This window comes from Tenrec ecaudatus, chromosome 8, assembly GCF_050624435.1.
Source record: "Tenrec ecaudatus isolate mTenEca1 chromosome 8, mTenEca1.hap1, whole genome shotgun sequence".
Classification (NCBI taxonomy): Eukaryota; Metazoa; Chordata; class Mammalia; order Afrosoricida; family Tenrecidae; genus Tenrec; species Tenrec ecaudatus.
Window position 1 is genome coordinate 81537204 of NC_134537.1, and position 19192 is coordinate 81556395.

Consider the following 19192-nt stretch of genomic DNA (forward strand, 5'->3'; position numbering starts at 1 on the left):
GAAAGCTTGGTGCATACGTACAGAGTGGAATATATCATTCAATCTAACGTATCTGGCAATAGGCATACATGCTGTCTTGTAATCTGCATTGTTTCCTTACGAGTCTGGAAGGGACATCTTTCCATGCCTGTAGCTTTTCACATGGGAGCACGTGAGTGGCTGGAGATGAGCCTTCAGATACAGACAGACAAGAGGGGAAAGGGAAGACCATGATTAAGGCTTGGGGTCTTATCCTAAATATAAGTAGACAACACATCAAAGGACTGCGAAATTCAATTTACTTGTTAAGTGACTTATTTTGAGTACTGGTGATGCCCTATGTTTTTCAATGCTATTATCCACTCAAAGCCTACATCTGAATGATGTTTCTCTGATGTTCAACCTCAGACTCTGACAGAGGCAAATGTCAGCGGATCCAATGCAGTCTAAGACGACATATAGGTTGCTCTGATTAAAATGCATTAATTCTCAGAGAAAACTTACTGCCATCGAGTTGATGTCAACTCCTAGTGACCCTGTAGGGCAGAGTAGAACTGCCCCCGTGAGTTTCAGAGACTGCAACTTTTAGCAGGAGTAGAGAGCCCAGCCTGGTGATTTTGAACTGCCGATCTTGCAGTTGGCAGCCTAACACTTAACCCCTGTGCCACCAGAGCTCCTTGCCTGTCTGCATTCCAGAAATAGTAAATGTTCACAACAGAAAATACAGAAAATCTGTTTCCATCTAGTCCTTTGTGACTCATGTTCACTCTATGGGACAGAGTAGACCTGACCATGGAGTTTCCAAGAAGCCGACTGGCACATCCTTAACTGTTGAGTGACTGATGGGTTTGAATAGTCACGCTTTGGGTTAGTTGCCAAGCATTTAACCTCTGAACCACCAAGGCACTTTAGAAAAATGCAAAGAATTGGGAACAGAGAATCGAATCCCTTGTAAATTTGCCACTAAATTATTCCCATGTTCATGCACATCTGCAAGTCCTCCAGTCTTCTTTTCTGGGGAACTTTGTTTCCTTTCCAACCAAGCTCCATCAGATCGTGTCTACTTTAATACCTTAAGCATCTTTCTGGGTCACTAAATAATCTTTTCTGACCTCATTTTCAACACCCCCACAATATCCACCATGTGGCCTTATCACTGATAACACTAACAGTCAACCAGTGGCCCTTTAGATTGTCTCTAATTATTTACTACTCTACACCACATTGTCACAAACAGCCTTGTAGGTCGATGCTTGCACACCTTGCCTTGTTAAGATCCCATGGGCCTTCTCGACTCTCCCTTTGTACAATGCACCTTCAGTTCACATTACATCAAAATTCAAAGAATATGTATAACTTTGACTTGTAAATTACTTTACTCTGAGAAACATGTTTAATTTGGAGATGACTTTAATTTGTACAGTGAGCAAGTCAAACCTACAGTTTTCAAATCTAGTGAAATTTTATGGACATTAAGGTTAAGAATGGATATGAAGTTATATTTTATGCTCATTAACATAAACATTTATTTCCCTTTTTTGAGTCATACTTTTTTCCAGTCTGAAATATGATCGTGTTGTTGGTGTTAGGTCCATCCAGTCAACTCTGGCACATAGTGACCCTGTATACAATAAACCAAACACTCCCCAGGCGTTTCCCATCCTCGCAATTGTTGGAGCCATTGTTGCAACCACTGTGTCAAACCAGCTCATTGAAGGCCTCCTCCTTTTTGCTGCCCATTTTCTTCCCTAAATATGATGTCCTTTCCAAGGAATGGTCTCCCCTGAGAATGTGTTCAGGGAGTCCTAGTGGCCTAGTGGTTATGTGTCGGTCTGTGATCTGCATGGTCAGCAGTTCAAAACCACCAGTAGCTCCAAAGGGGAAAGACTTGGCTTGGTTACAACCTCAGAAAACCACAAGGGGGGTCTCTATGAGTCACAGCAGTGTTTGTTTGTTTCTTTGTTTGTTTAAATAGCATGTTCAAATCACATGAGACAAAGTCTCACAAAGTCTCACCATCCTTGATACCTAGGAGCATTCTGGCTGTACTTCCTCCATGACAGATTTGTGTGTTCTTCTGCTAATCCTTGGCACTTTGAATATTCTTTGCCAACATCATGATTCAAATGTGTCAATTCTCCTCTACATTTTCTTATTAATGGCCAGTGTTCACAGGCATATATGGTGACTGAAAATACCTTGTCTTGGGCCAAGCACACCATAATCTGAAAGAGACATCTCTTTAGCAATTTAAAAAGGTCTTGTGCAGCAGATTTGCCCAATGTAAAACATTAATTGATTTGCTATTTTAAACTTTTTTTTCCAAACAGTTTTATTGGGACATAATCCACTTATAACTCAATTCAATAGTTCAATCATATCAACAAAAGTTGAACAATCATTACCCAATCAATTTTAGAACATTTCTTCTTTCTTAGACTCCTTGATATTAGTTCCCCATTCCCCTCATCCTCCCCTTCCAGTTTCCCAAGAAACCATTAATCCAGTTACTGTCTGTACAGATTTATCTATCCTGGATTTCATATACCAAAAAAAAAACCCACAAAAAAAGAACTGACCACAATAACAAAATAAAACAGAAATAAACCTCAATAGAAAAATAAAGCAGAAAATATTAAACACTAGAACGTTCAAGTGAGTTAAAAGTGGGATCGAATGATAAAGTGTTAAATTCAGCCACATCTGTCATCATCCTCTTTCCAATGCACTCTACTTGATAGGTCCTTTTATTCTCTTGCCTGCTGCCTCCATGAGCCCTGTGGGTTCTGAAGTCCTTGATCATTTCAATCTTTTCTCCATTTAGACTGATGTTATAAGGATCTCTGTCTTCTTCTCATGGAGTGGTAATCTGGCCTGAAGGCTGCAACCCTTAGAGATCTCGTAGAGCTTCATCAGAAAGTGCTGCAGATCTTCTTCTCTTTGCTCCTTCCGCCTCATTAGAATAGACTCTGTTTGGACGACTCAGCCCTTCCTCGGCTCTGTTTTGAGTGTTTTCCGATGTGAGAGGCTCATCTCCCAGCACTGTAGCAGACAGTGTTCCACTGCTATTCATAAAGCTGCGGTAGCTAATCCCTCAGAAATAGCCCCTTCCCTCTTCCTAGTCTGTTCCTGATCGGGAAACCCTGCTGAAACCAGTTAACCAAGGATGAACCTACTGGTATTTGAAATACAAATGGAATAGCTCCCAGAATCATAGCAACATGCAAGTCACGTCAACAAGACAAACTGACAGAGGAGTGGGAGGCAGTGTAGTTGTAGTGTCTTGAAGATCAAGTACCTGGCACACAAAAAAGTACCTCCTCAAAAGGCGAACAAGAACAAAACTCACTGCCATCGAGGCAATGCTGACTCATAATGGCTCCCTGTGAGTTTCTGAGACTGTAACTCACTGGTTCTCAACCTTCCTAATGTCGTGATCTTTTAATGCGTTTCCTCATGTTGTGGTGACCCCAAAACCATAAAGTTATTTTTGTTGCTACTTCATAACTGTTAGGAATCGGGATACCCCTGTGAAAGGGTTTTTTGACTCCCAAAGGGATCGCGACCCACAGGTTGAGAACCGCTGCGAAACCTAGGCTGTCTCCCTCGGAGCTGCTGGTCGTCTCGAACTGCCGGCCATGGGGATCGCAGCCCAACCCATAACCACCACATCATCAGGGCTCCTGTGAAAAAGGGGTCAGATTTTAAAAACAAAATATGCCTACCACCACAGTTTGGGTAAACGAAGCATTTGAGTGTGGCATTGACTACCTGCGTCACTGAGAGTCTGTGGGAGAAATGAGAAACACCCATTGCTTTTCAAGGGCTGATTTGACACGTTGATCTGCTTCCCGTATTTAGTCCTGTAGGTCAGTCCGCACATGGACATAGGTACTTGCTGCCGAATGGGTTTATTGCATTGTGTCCTAATTTATTTGCACAATGAATATGTGCATCGGTTATCAGGGCGCTGACAGTGTGACATGGTACAACTGGGACAGTGCTAAAGGCACATGCCGCAGAAAAGCCCCAGCACCTCTCTGGGGTTCTGTCCAGGGAAACTCACTTTTCCTCTTGTGTTCTTAGGAAGCTAAGAGATCTTCATTCAGAAGGCATCTTCCGCGCAGAAGACTGAGGGGAAGAAGCCCGCTCCCCCAGCCCCCACCCGCAAGCCATCTGGGCTTCGACAGCCTTTCGCGTGCAGCCCATGCCGCAGGATTTCTCAAACATGCTCCAAATGTCAAGTGCAGAATGAATTACAGCTCATCAATAAGTGCTTTTTTCTTTGAGGAGACATTTTAGGGAGAGGAAAAGGTCACCGCCGGCCCCCCATCCTTTCCTCCTCCCTCTTCTGGTTATCAGTCCCTTCACGAAGCCTTCTTTAGGATTTATCCTTGAAAGCCTCAAACTTCCTGCCTCTTGCAGAAAAGCCTCACCTTTCATTCTTGTTCTTTCGCTTTCGCTGCTTCTCACTGGCCCCCGGGGCCTCTGGGCTTCACGGAAAGGAAGTTCTCTCCACGGAGGAGTGCCCTTGGCACTGTGCTTCATACCCATACATTCCCTTCCTTTTTATTTTAAAATTAATTACAGAATGCAGCCTGACTTGGTATTTAGCAATAACCTAATCTTTGAACCTGCTATGCGTGACGAACCATAAGGGAAGAAGAAATGGGGCTTCAATTGGAGCAGCGAGGGGTATTCTTACATAGAAGCAAGCAAGAGCTACTTAAGACTCTGGCAGGGTTTTCATGAGCACCATCTTATTTACATCTTGCAACAACTCTGCCAAGGGGTCACAGGTGCTAGCCCCATCTTGATATGATCGTCGGTCATTTATTGAACCAGGACCAGTATTTCCTGCACAACTAGTAAGTAGGTGTGTCTGATGTTCTAGTTACTGGTCCAGCTCCACACTCATTCTTCTCTACCTTGCTCTCTGTCTCAAGAACTTGACCATCATGAATGCCCAAAAAGGCTGGTCTCCACTGGCCTCGGTTGGTCTGGGCTAGGGGAAAGTCTGCCAAGGGATCAGAGAGGAATAGGGAGGTCAGGATATTTACTCCCTTGGTTCCATCTTTTGCAAGGACCCTTTAGGTGGCTGTAAATTAGCACCACTGGGCTACTCAGGTCTGCACATTCTACTAATATTCCTTCTGAGTTCTGCTGGCCCCTCCCCCTCTCACACTTAGGGGCTGGCCACCACTCCATGCTGCTACTCATATTCCTGCTCTACTCCTATGGCTCCCCTGCACCTGTCCCTGCAACCGATATCTTGAAAAGGAACTCTTCGCAGATTAACTTAATTTGAGAGAAAGAGCATGGCAAATGCTACCAGGTGGTCAGTTTATAGGTAGTTATTGTTACTATTCCTTTAGTTGGGAGCCCTGGTGGCATAGTGGTTATACATTGGGCTGTGATATGCAAGGTCAGCAGTGTGAAACCACCAGGCGCTCTGTAGGGAAAATGATGAGGTGTTCTATTCCCATGAAGAGTTACAGTCTCAAAACTCATAAGGGGCAGTTATTCCCTATCCCATACTGTTGCTATGAGTCAGCATCCACTCAATAGTAGTGAGCTATCCCTGCACGTTACCAAGTTATCTCAATTAGATCATTTGTTTATGTTGATAGCTGACTAATAAGTAGCCAAGTCAGAATCTAAATTTAGATCGTATAACCTTAGACACAGGTGCCAACCATCCTGATTTGCCCAGGCCTGTCTCAGGTGTAGCCCGGAAAGCCCTGCATCCTGGAAAAGCCTTTCTTTCTAAGCACAACCCTGTGCATTGCTCCACAGGGACCCTTGGTGGAGCCTTGTTAAGTCCTCAGCTGTTAACCCACCAGCTGCTTTGTGGGAAGAAAGAGTTAACAATCTACTCCCTTGGAGATCTCAGCCTAGGTAAGCCCCTGGGGAAGATCGACTCATATGATCACTATGATTCCCAATTGCCTTGCCATCACACAGCAGCCCCCAAGAAGAATCAGGTTGGCAGTGAAGAAGGAGAGCCCAAGCAAAGCCCTGGCCATCTCCCTAGTTTAATACTGAACCTCCTCCTCCTCACTGCCTCGCCCACAGCAAGAAGATGTAGAGAATGATCATTTGTAAATACTTAGGTTGCTTCGACCAAGGAGCCCTGGTGGCAGAGTGGATACACACTGGGCTGCTAACCTTGAGGTTAGTGGTTCAGAACCACTTGCCATTTGGGGGGAGAAAAATGGAGCTTTCAATTCCCATAAGTAGTTACAGTCACAGAAACTCACAATTCCTGCCCTATAGGATCGTCATAAGTCAGAATTGACTCGATAGCAGTGAGTTTGGATTTTGAGTTACGTTCTTTTAATAAATTGTGTTTTGGTAGTAATATTAACTGAACTCTGAAGAAAGAAATCTGAACTCTTAAAAGATTATGGTTTTAAACTTAACATTCCACATTGTCGTTGTGTGCCCTTGAGTGTATCCCAATTTGTGATGGTAGAGTTGCCCCCTAGGGTTTCCTAGGTGCAGTAGGTTAAGCTTTAGGCTGCCAACCAGTGGACGATTCAAACCCACCAGTCAATCCAAGAGAGAAGGATGAAGCTGTCTGCTCCTAGAAAGATTTACAGCCTCAGAAAACCTAAGGGACAGTCCTGCTCTGTCCTTTGCGCTCACTGTGAGTCAGAATCGACTCAAGGCAATGGGGTTAATCTTTATAGGTAAGTTAGACAGGTCTTCTCTCACTCAGAGCAGCTGGTAGGTTTCGGTTAGCAGCCTACTCCCTTGAGCATCGTACCACCAGGGGCCTCCATTTCACTTTATCCACATATTTTTATAGCAGAGAAGTTTGGTAGCATAATAATTAAGAATCTGCAAAAGTGTGTTACTTTAGGTCTAAATTGTAGGCAGGAAATGGAATTGAAATCATTAATTCCAGGGGTAAACAGAATTATGTAAAATTTCCAAGTGTTAAAAAATGTCTGTTCACTTAGTTTTTAAGTGGATGATGGTAGCTATTAGATCACTATAACTTTTATATTCCATACCAGAACCACCCCAAACTCATTGCCATCGAATCCATGCTGGCTCATAGTGGCCCTGTAGGACAGGCTAGAACGGCTCCTGTGAGTTTCCTAGGCTATAAACAAATTTAAAAAGATACTGATAACATGAAACAGTAACAATGAAAACTTTCTTTAAAAAGTATTCAACATACATCAGAACCAATTTACAACAGAATCAATGGAATGAAGCCCAGTCATAAAATGGGGACTACCTGTTGTTGTTGTTGCTGAAGGTGAGGAGGACACAAAGCACCTGCTGATGAAGTTCAAGGATGACAACATTCAGTACAGATTGCAATGCGTTGTAAAGAAAACCAAAGTCTTCACAACTTGACCAGTTGATAACATCATGATAAATGGGAGAAAAAGATGTCAAGAATTTTATTTTGTTTCGATCCACAATCAATGCTCATGGAAGTAGCAAACAAGAAATCAAGAGATATATTGCATTGAGGAAATCTTCTACACAGACATCTTTAAAGCATTGGGAAGCAAGGATGTTACTTTGAGGACTGTGTGCCATGGCATTTTCAATTTCCTCCTATGAAAGTTGGACATTAAATCAGGAAGTCGGCAGAAGAATGGATGCATCTGAATTGTGTGCTGGAGAAGAATACTGAAAACCCCATGGACCGCTGACAGGACAAACCCATAAGTCTTGGAAGAAGTACAGCCAGAATGCTCCTTAGAGGGAAGGAAAGCCTTCTTACGTACTTTGGAGAGTGTCAGGAGAGATCGCTCCCTGGAGGAGGACATCATGCTTGTTATGAGTTGGGCCACTAACCACAAAGTCTGTAGAACGAAAACACTGGACTCCGAGGGAGAAAAGTGAGGTGTGCTAGTCCGCTACAGGTTCAGTCTCTGAAACCCATTGAGGTCGTTGGTTCTACTCTGTCCTAGAGGAAGAAGTGCTCTGAGCGGGAATCGGCTTGAAGGCGCTGAGTGTGGATTGATGAGTGGGTAGTACAAACAGTTTACACACGGCTACTAGACTAGAGGGGAGTAGTTCAAACTCATCCAACAGTGCAACCAAAGACCTAGTGATCGGGTTCTGAAAGTTTACAGCCAAAATAATAGTAATAATAATATCCACCGCCCTGTGGAGCAATTCTACACTGTAAAACAGAGGTCATTATGAGTTCAATTGGACTCAGAGATGCAGAGTTGCCTTTGTTTTGGTTTATAAAGGTTGATGGGTTAGTGGAGACCCAAAGCCCATCTGTAGGCAATTGGACATCCCCTTACGGAAGGGTCCCAGAGAGGAAACGAGCCAGTCAGGGTGCAGTGTAGCACTGATGAAACATACAACTTTCTTCTAGTTCTTTAATGTTTCCTTCACAAACACCTGAGCATGTACACAGGTACAGATAAGAGCTGGAAACACAGGGAATCAAGGACAGATAAACCCCTCAGGACCAATATTGAGAGTAGCCATATCATAAAGGGAAGGGGAAGGTAGGGGGAGAAAGGGAAACCGATCACAATGATCTATCTATAACCCCCTCCTAGGGGAATGAACAACAGAAAAGTGAGTGAAGGGAGACATCAGACAATGTAAGATATGATAAAATAATAATAATTTATAAATTATCAGGGGTTCGTGAAGGAAGGGGGGCTGGGGAGGGAGGGGAATAAATGAGAAGCTGATTCCAAGGACACCAGTAGAAAGCAAATGTTTTGAGAATGATGGTGGCAACAAAAGTACAAATGTGCTTGAGACAATGGATGGATGGATGGATTGTGATAAAAATTGTACAAGCCCACAATAAAATGATTAAAAAATGAAGAAAAATGTTTCAAAAATGACAGCAACAAACGTATAAATGTGCTTGACACAATGGATGGATATATGGATTGTGATAAGAATTGCACGAGCCCCCAGTAAAATGATTTCTTTTAAGTTGATGTGTTATAATCGATCTCTGTCATTATTGTTATTTAGTTTTGCTCAAATTATTACAAAATATGACCAGAGGGAAATCCTTCAAATCAGTGCCTCTGTTCTGTTTATGTCATCCCGTTAGTCTTTAAGCACTGCTTTGCTTTCTGGTTACAATACCGAATTTACTCCTCTTGATAACCTAATTACATAGTCATGCTCTTCCTATGTTTTGGGTACAGAAACTGAGACAAAATGTCCATGCATATTTGTGTATAGGAGATAATTTCTGGAAGGCCCTCAGGTACCTGCTATAAACCACATCAGGTGGTTTTCTCTTGAAATGAGGTTTGGAGTTCAGGTACCTGGTAGAAACCTAACTGGCAGGATTGTTCCTTCTCAGAGAATGGTGTTTTTATAACATCCTCCTTAAATCTGTTCTTTAGTTACCAAAGTAAGGCATGGCAGAGGCAAAAGTTAAGAAAGGAACAGAATCTCCAAGTAAAATGAGGACGCTGGCATGCTAAACTTTTCTTCTTTCCCTCCTTTATCTGTTAAGCTCCTTCCTTCCTTCCTGTAGGGGACTCCAAAAGAACTTCGTTGGGCTGTGCAAAAATAGCACTCTTTTCTGTAGCAGTGTACAGGTTCTGGTCTAGTCGGATTTGTAAGGTAGAATTGAGGGCATGATAGTGGGGCGGGGGATGGGGAGGAAGCATTAAAGAACTAGAGGAAAGTTGAATGTTTCACCAATTCATAATGGAGATTTGTACATTTTCTTCTCATTTTGTGTCACACCTCATCCGCGAATAAAGGTCCTGAAAGCTTTACTCCGTCCACATCACTGTGGGCAGCTCTACTTTGAGGAGACAGCTCTTTGTCGGTTGTCTTTTGAGTGCTTTCTAACCTGAAGGACTCATCTTCTGTCCACAGCAATGCATAAGGTTCCCTGTGTCTAATCTCTCAGGAACGGACAGCCTCTTCCTTCTTCATTGTCCCGTCTTAGTCTGGAAGCTCACTTCAGCTTGCTCACCATGGGTGACCCCGTGACCCCAATGGCACTTACCAAACTCCAGTTCCTGACATCACAGGGAACTACAAGCCACTGCAGCACAGCAAGCGGGCGTGCTCTGTGGAATTCCCAAACAGAGGAGTCACTTAACCTTCTGAGATGACCTCTCTGCCTGGAATTTAAGGGACCAGCAGATTCCCTTGGAGCCGTTGTTTGATTGCACCTTCTTTTGACAGGTACCCCGAGGAGGCTAAGACAAACATATTACTGAGAGAACTTGTCTGCAGCCACCCACTGATCGCCCAGGGATAGGTTGAAACAGGTTTTCTTTGAAGTAAACCCATACACACATGGACTGGAATTCAAGCAGCAATGTTTTTTATGTAGATGTCTATGGTGAATGGGAAGGGTTGAGTGGGTAGGCTTTAGTGCAGTTGACTTGTGGTTGGGTGCTGTGGAGTCAGTGCTGACTCCTCATGGCCCCATGTGCAAAGAATGACACATGGCCTAGTCCTTGCCATCCTCAGAATCGTTCTTTTGTCTGAGCCTGTTGTTGTAACCACTCTATCAATCCACCTTGTCGAAGGCTTCCTCTCTTTGGTTCCCCCTCTACTTTACCAAGCCTGGTGACCTTCTCCAAAGACTGCTCTCTTCTGATGACATGCCCAAAGTCCATGAGACAAAGTCTCACCATCCTTGCCTCTGAGGCAGAGGTTCTCAACCTTCCTAAGGCTGCAACCCTTTAAGACAGTTCCTTGTGTTGGGGGAATACAGTTCCCCAACCATAAGATTAATTTCTTTGCTACTTCATAACTGTAATTTTGCTACTGTTATGAATCAGGTGACCCCTGTGAAAGGGTCATTCAGCCCCCAAAATGGTCGCAACCCACAGGTTGAGAACCGAGGCTTTAAGGAGCATTCTGGCCTTAATTTTTCCAAGACAGGTCAGTGTGTCCTTTTAGCCGTTCATGGTCCTTGCGGTATTCTTCACCAGCAGCATAATTCAAAGGCATTGATTCTTCTTCAGTCTTCCCTATTCAATATCCAACTATCATATACATATTAGGCAACTGAAAATACTATGATTTGGGTCAGGTGCACCGAGTCTTTAAAGTAACATCCTTGTTTTTCAACACTTTAAAAAGGTCTTGTGCTCGCTTCGGCAGCACACATACTAAAAAGGTCTTGTGCAGCAGATTCACCCAATCCAGTGTGTCTTTTGATCTGCTGCTTTCATGAGCATTCATTATGGATCCAAGCAAGGCAAAATTCCTGAAAAATTAAAAGTTTTCTCCATTGATCATGATGTTACCTATTGGTCTGCTTTTGAGGACTTGGGCCCTCTTTACATTGAGTTATAACTTGTATGAAAGTCTACAATCCTTGATCTTCAAAGCAAGCTCTTTAAGTCCTCCTTACTTTCAATAAACAAAGTTGTGTCATCTTTATATCAGAAAGTTATTAATAAGTCTAGGTCTAATCCTGATTCCCCATTTTTCTTCATATAATCCAGCTTCTCTGATTATTTTCTCAGCATACAGATTGAATAAGTATGGTGAGAGGACACAACCTTGACCCCCACTTTTCCTGATGTTAAACCATGCAGTATCCCCTTGCTCTGGTCACACAACTGCCTCTTGCTCCATGTACAAGTTCTTCATGATCACAATGAAGTGGATTCCCATTCTTCTCAAGGCTATCCATAGTTTGTTACTATCCACACAGTCAAAAGCACAGTGAATAAAACACCAGGAAGCCTCTTTCTGATACCTGCTTTCAGCCTGGATTCCCCTGACACCAGCAACAGCATTGCTTGTCCAAGTCCCCTTCTGAATGTGACCGGAACCTGGCAGCTCCCTGTCAGTGTGCTGTTGCACCCACTGTTGGATGGTCTTTAGCAAAATTTCACTTGCATGTGATATTAATGATATTGTTCAATAATTTGAGCATTCTGTTGGGTTACTGTGGTTGGAATGGGGTGCCAGCCCCCCACCACTAATCACGGGTTCAGTAAGCACAATTTTACAGTTAAGATATAGAAATATTATATTAAAGTCATCAAGAGCATGAGAGACAGAAGACAGATTGGAATAATGGAGCCAGACACTTTTCATGGTAGCATGTTCACTTCCTGGATGGCATGATCTTACCAGCCAAGTCCACGTACAGCATGGGCCAGTGCTAGGTAGGGCAGGGACCCGGCAGGTGCACCAGGACCAGGCAGGAGGACCCCGTTAATTGCTAACCCAGGGTTATATCTACTGAGGGGGGTGTGATTGCAGGTAATCACACGTCATAGGAAGGGGCAGTACAATAGGCTTACACATTATAGGAAGGGGATGTACTATGGGCATAGGTGTAACAGGAAGGGGATGAGCTAGGGCTGTACACGTGATAGGAAGGGGAGGAACTAGAGGTATACATGTCACAAGAAGGGCAGACCCTAGATTCATGATGGGGGCCTAACCTTGGTCACCCTTGGGCGAGCTTGACCTCTCTGGGGTCTCCTACAAGGAAACAGAAACTACTCTCCTTATCAGAAGGGAGTGGGCCCTACTTGTTGTGGGATAAACAGTGGTGACTGCTTGGTCTAGATGGCTGATAACCCTTAGGGAGAATGACCCCGGATCTACTTCGATGACCTCCAAGTGTATAGTCATTTGCAAGCAGCTAAGTTTGGCATATATTTTGGGGGAGACAACTTGGGATAAATCCTTCTGTTTCCCACAGGTTACCCTTCTTTGGAAGGGTAGCCCTCCTTTCTGCCAAGGGCTAGATTCCTAGCACTCAAATTGTTGGGCCAAAAAGTATGAAAGGTGTGTGTGTGTATACTATACTATACTATACTAAATACCAGCATGATATACTACATACTATATACTAGCAGTAATGCTTATTTCTCCATAGGCCTCACCGACACTGGCTATTTTCAACCCTTTAAATATTTGCCAATCTGATAGGTGATTAAATGTGGCCGATTGCTTTTATCTATATCTCTAGAGTGTTTTAACATGTTTATTTTATTTCGGTTTGAATTTGTTTCTCTATGAACTGCCTAGTCAGTTCCTTTGGCCATTGTTGTAATGGGTTGTTGGTACTTTTCTATTGATTTGTAGATTTTCCTGGCATGGCAACTGTAAATATTTTCTATCTCAATACATTTATCACTTATACCACATAAGTCATAATTTAATTTTTCTACTCCTGGGCATTATTTTTGTTTTCCTGACCAGATTGAAAACAGAGACCAAAAATTGCCTCCTGTCCTAGGTTGTATAATATGCACTTGGTAAACACTGGTTGATCAGCCCCGGGCTCATCCAGGGCACCTGGCATAGACTGCAGGCCTCTCGGGAAGAACTGTATCTTCTGTAGCTACAGAAGAAGATGAGATTTGCCTTCCTGGGTCAGACCTTTCATCGATCCAGTCTAGCTTTCAATCTGACAGGAGCAACAAGAAACATGTTGAAGAGAATCCAATTACCCGCCTTGACATCTGCTTCAAAGGTTAAGAATTTATCCTCTGTATCACCATTGGAGATCTACCTTCCATCAATTCATCTCAACTCTTCCTGTATCTACTTACATGTCAGCATATAGGCCCAGTCTAGCCTTTACAGGTAAAGAAATTATTTTCTGTTTATAATGCAATGCAACTTCTGGGCCAGGAAGACATATCGAATACTCCATGCTTCACTCCAAAAGTCTGTCAATGCCTTTTTTTAAATTTGGAAAATATTAAGTCAATGTTTCCATTAGTAGTTTTAAAACTTTTTTGAACTTTTAAAAATTGTGTATCATTAGAGACATTAAAAAGACAAAACTTATTATTATACAATTTAATGAGTAGTTCAAAACTGAGCAAGAACCTAAGTGTCAGAACTGAAATCATACAATTTTTAGAATGTAACACTAGGGTAATGTTTTAGGCCTTAGTTTTTGACAGTGGAGTCGTAGATGCGGCACCAAACATGAGCAATAAAAAGAGAGAGAGAGAAGAGAGACAAATGGGACTTCATCAAAATTAATATCTTTGATTCATCAGAGTTCTTTATAAACAAATGGAGACAGGATACATATTGGGAAAAATATCCAATAGAGTTCAACATCAAAATATATATATATATATATATATATATACTTAAAACCCTATAATTTAGTGGGGAAAAAAACAATTAAAACACGAGGAAAGGACTTGTATAGACATTTCACCAAAGAAATGCATACAAGTGTCCTGCAAACAGGCAAAAATGCTCTCTGTCATCGGTTATTACAGAAATGCGTAGGAAAACCACAATGAGATATCACTTCATTCCCACTATGATGTCTCCTTTAAAAAAATGCTGAGTGAAGTTAGTCAATCACAAAAGGATAAGTATTGTTTGAGTTCTCTACTAAGATAACCACCGAGATGAAGGCAAGCCACTGCTCCCTGGGCGTGTATTCTTCCAAGGGAGTCCCCTAAGCAACAAGGTAGAGACCCTGCCTAGAATCCAGGAAACTTATAGAACTTATAGAACCCTCTCTAAATAAAGGAGATCGCACCTCGGCTGGGGTCAGGTTTTCAAGGTGTTGAGAGAGGGAGAAGAATATTCAGTTGCTGCCCTACAAAACTATGCTAAGGTCACCCCAGTCCTACAGACACTCCCACCAGAGCAATAAGGAAACCTTCCTGGAAATTCAAATCAAGATGCGTGGAGGCCGGCCTGGGTGTCTCAGACAAGCAATTACATCTCTGGTGGTAGGACAACAGGGAGGAACAACTTCCCATCAGAGAAAAAAGGCTTAACAATACTTATGTGCAACCCAAGGGGAGAAAATGCCTGGTACTGGGTTCCTAATGGGGCACTTTTGACCTAGTCTCGATGCAGCCCTTGGTGACCCAGTCCATGTACTATAGACTACTGGGACTTTAGATTGGTTTTTTTTTCAAGACACACAACATCCTTCATAGACCACACCAGGAGGACTCCTTGTGGAAACCCTACTAAGTGAACTGGGTTTTACCTTAAACCCACCTGTAGCCATTGGACTTAAAGGCTGAAACTCCCTAGTGTGAGAAAAAACAGAGGACCACTTGCCCAAGGGCATACAATTGGTGGACAATGGACTTTGGTTCAGATCTCTTGTCTTGAGGGTACCAATGACTAGTCCCCTGGAACTACCATATTCTAGCTATTTTAATGCCCTCCTTGCTTCATTATAATCTGGTAAGAGTGACTCTGCTGTTGTGAAGGAATATTATTGGAAGATGTGTCCTATCACCAACCTTTGTTATCTGTGTAAACAGTGTCCATTCACTTCATGTTCAACCTGTACAAGTCAACAGTTCGTGTATTACAGTTCATAGCTGGCCAATATTTGTATAATTTCCTTTTATCACCAGGTCAAGGAAGGTCAGTAGTTTGAAACCACTAACTTGCTCTGCAGTGGAAGGACAAACCTTTCGACTCCTGTGAAAATGTGCAGGCTCAGAGACTCACAGGAACAGTTTTACCTATAGGGACTTGATGATAGTGGGAGTAATACTTCAGGGGCACAATTGATAATGTTCTCTAATATAAAATGGCAAAGACATCTTGAAGGTGAACCAAAGATATATATAAACTATCGATGCATGAATGCATTTTGGGCTTGCACTTAATTCTGGCGCCAATCTAAGAGCAACTAGTTCGAGTGCCATGGCCCTACTTGCTGCTTGCCCTCATGAAGAAATCATTGAAGATATGGGTGTTATAGGTAACCTCGTTTCTTCAGAAACTAGGTGGTGAGCAGCTATCAGAAAGAATAATATCTGTGGTCTTAAAAGCTTGTTTTCAAAATGAGGTGTCAACTCGGTCCATGTGGAAGAAGTATAGCAGCCTGTGTGATCCAAGGATTATATTATTGTAATCTAAAGGAGGGAGTGCTAGCAGAACTTCAACTGTGAACACCTGGTTTACTCCAGGCTAGGGATGACAGTGGGACCCCAAAATCCATCAGAGTCCACACATAGATTAAGCCTCTGGTTAATGCCTTCTAATCATAATTGAGGGGTGTGAATAGGCCTATTGTTAGATAGAAAGCATTGTAACCTCAATTATGGCAGACATAGTTAGATCAATATGTTAATATCTTGTCATTCGACTTCCCTATTGACCCATTTAAAAGTTGTTTCAGTTAAAAAAATAGTGTAGGGGAAACACGTGTTGATTAAGCCCTCCGACCACGGACCAGGCGTGAGAACAGCCTTGCTGTTATGCAGAGTGCATGGGAAAGTGGGTTGCTTCAGATGCAATTAGGCTACAATTTAGCACCCTAACATTTGATTTTCTTTGTGATCCATTTCAATTTGTTCTAGATTTTAGTATTTTCTGATTTCGTTTCAGTTGAGAGTTTTATGCTTTACTTTGTGATTGTTCTTAGTTTGGGGGGTTCACTTCATGTTTTCCTGTACCTGAAATCCAGGATAGGTAAATCTATAGAGACAATCACTGGGTCAATGCTTCCTTGAGGTGCGGAAGGGGAGGTTGGGGAGAAACGAGGAGCTAATAACAATGAGGACGAGAAAGAAGACAATGCTCTGAAACTGATTGTGGGGATGACTGTACAACGCTTCTTGGTGTGATGGAACTATCGAATTATATGATCTGAGGAAGGATCAAAAATAAAACTGTTTTTAAAAAAGTAGAACACAATAGGTGCTGTTAAGGATGTAGAGGAATTGGAACCCTTGCGCACTATTGACTTCCTGCACCACCACCTTGCCTGACGTCGTTTCTCTACCACCTTGATAGTAATTTTTTAAGTCAGGTAGTATGACTCTGCCAATTTTCCCTCATTTTTCAGAATCATTTCCATTCTCTTTCTATTACTTTTCCACATAAATCTTAGGATCACCTTATCTAGCTTCAGAAAAGTCCTTGAATTTTTATTAGGACTGAATTAGATGTCCAGATCAAAGTGGGAAGAATTGACATCTTAATACAACTAAGTCTTCTAATCCGTAAATAGGATACACACACACACACACACACACCACTAGGTCTTCTATCTTTCTTCATTTCTTCCTTAAGGTTTATTTTGCCTGATTAAAAATATATAGTCACACTGGCTTTCTTTTTAAAATATTTGCTTGATATATCTTTTATCCCTTCTGTAGCCATCAGAGCAATAGGCCCTGGAACTGGTGAATAAGTTAGGGTGCATGACAAGGGAATTCAATTCAGAGATGGATTAAAGTTATGAATCCACCTCATTTAAAATCGGTTATCTTGGGTTATGCAGGTGGGCTAAAAGTCACCAGAAGATCTTTAAAGTAGAGCGGGGAGGGGAGGGGTGGGGGGACTAAAGAGGAAAGTGCAGAGCAGCATGATCTGCTGTGAGGGGAGCCTGACCCAATGTCACTGGCTCAGAAAATCGAGGAAAGGAACATGAGCTAGGTGTTAGTCTTGTTAGCATTCCTTGGAGAGCTTTATTTTTCTGATTGCTTTTTAACAATTATTTTATTGTGATTTTTTAAATTTACATAGTCTGTTAGGTTCTCATTGAACAATCCCTATGCATATTATTCAGTGACATTGGCTACAAAGTGTCAGCATCTTCCTGATTTCCATTTTGGTTGTGTGTTTCCATTCGCCTAGGTCGCTTGTCCCCCTCTACTTTCTCATCTTTGGTCTAGGGCATAGACACCAACTTAGCCTACCACCCCTTTCTCAGAAAAGAAAATTACTCAACAATGCCCCACCCCCCGCAATTGGAAAGTTTTGTACTATAGCCCATAATCCAGGATAAAGTGTAGGCATCTGTTTTGCAGCTCTCCTGGGGGTAATCACACAGTTTGGGGAACACTTTCACTAAGACTCCTAGTGACCCTGCAGGACCCGGTAGAACCGCCCTTGTGGATTTCTAAGACTCGCTCTCCATGGGAGTAGAAAGCCTTGCCTTTCTCCCGCTGGGAGGATAAATGTTGATTGTTAGATCTCATTTAGATGATTATTTACAGAAGCATAGTACGCACAGGTGATATGATTTATTCTGTGAGCCCTACTGTCTTCTGACTGACAGGTGACCATCAGGTAGACCAGCGGTTCTCAACATGTGGGTTGCAACCCCATTGGGGGTCAGATGACCCTTTCACAGGGGTCGCCAGATTCATAACAGTAGCAAAATTAAAGTGATAAAGTAACAATGAAAATAATTTTATGATTTGGGACACCACAACCTGAGGAACTGTATGAAAGGGTCCCGGCATTAGGAAGGTTGAGAAGCACTGAGCTACAGCAATGGCCTTAACCGCAGCAACAACTGTGAGGATGGAGCAGGACCTGGCAGGGTTCCATTCTGTTCTGCATCAGGCTGTTATGAGGAGGAAGCGACTCAGTGGCTCTTAACAATAAAAAATACAGATATATGATTTTTTAAAAACAGCTTTACTGGCATATAGCTCACATAGCCTACGATTCAATAGTTCAATCACATCAAGAAGAGTTGTACGCAATGTATACTTTTAAGGCTATGATCAATCATTATAGTCTTGTTATTTTCTATACACTATTGTTTGTTATAGAGGTCAAAGTTTATTTGGGGAGAAAACATGAAGCAGCTCATCAATTCAATGCTGCAACCATTTCTACGAAGGCTCTGCAGAGAATGTGTCAGGATGAATGGCCGTGGTAGAAGCTCTGGTGGCGTAGTGCTTAAGTACATGGCTGTTAACCCACAGGTCAGTGACCTGAACACTAGCTGACCCAAGGAAGAAAGGTGTGGCAGTCTGCTTCCATAAAGATATACCTCTAGAGCTTGTGGACAAATGCATAGGATCAAGAATTCACATTGTGATCAAGAGTGACAAGGAAATTGTTGTACCCTTCTAGGTTTCGATGACTTTGTCAATATGGTATTGGAAGATGTCACTGAATTTGAAATCACACCAGAAGGAAGAAGAATTACTAAATTAGATCAGATTTTGCTAAATGGAAATAACATAACAATGCTGGTTCCTGGAGGAGAAGGACCTGAAGTATGAGTGGATTTTCTTGACTTATGTTTGCTTCTGTTTTGTTAATAAAAGCCACAAGATGGATTTTTTTTTGAACTTTTTAATCTTGAGATACTATGATGCTAAGTTTCCCATTAAAGGGAAATACTTTGAAGATAAATGCCCAATTTTTGTGAAAGGTAATCATGATTATCTTGGGAGAACAAAAAGTTAACAGTTTGTTGTTTAATGATGAAAATAAAGGTGTTTTTGGTTAACTGCAGCTTTACTTATTTTACTGTAATGGTCAGTGTGACAAAGATTGTCAC

General features: G+C 42.2%; 1 pseudogene; it reads left to right on the plus strand.

Moving 5' to 3' along the window:
• Nucleotides 1–15585: 15585 nt before the first annotated feature.
• On the plus strand, nucleotides 15586–18946 carry LOC142455455 (U6 snRNA-associated Sm-like protein LSm5 pseudogene; annotated as a pseudogene).
• The last annotated feature ends 246 nt before the right edge of the window (nucleotides 18947–19192 follow it).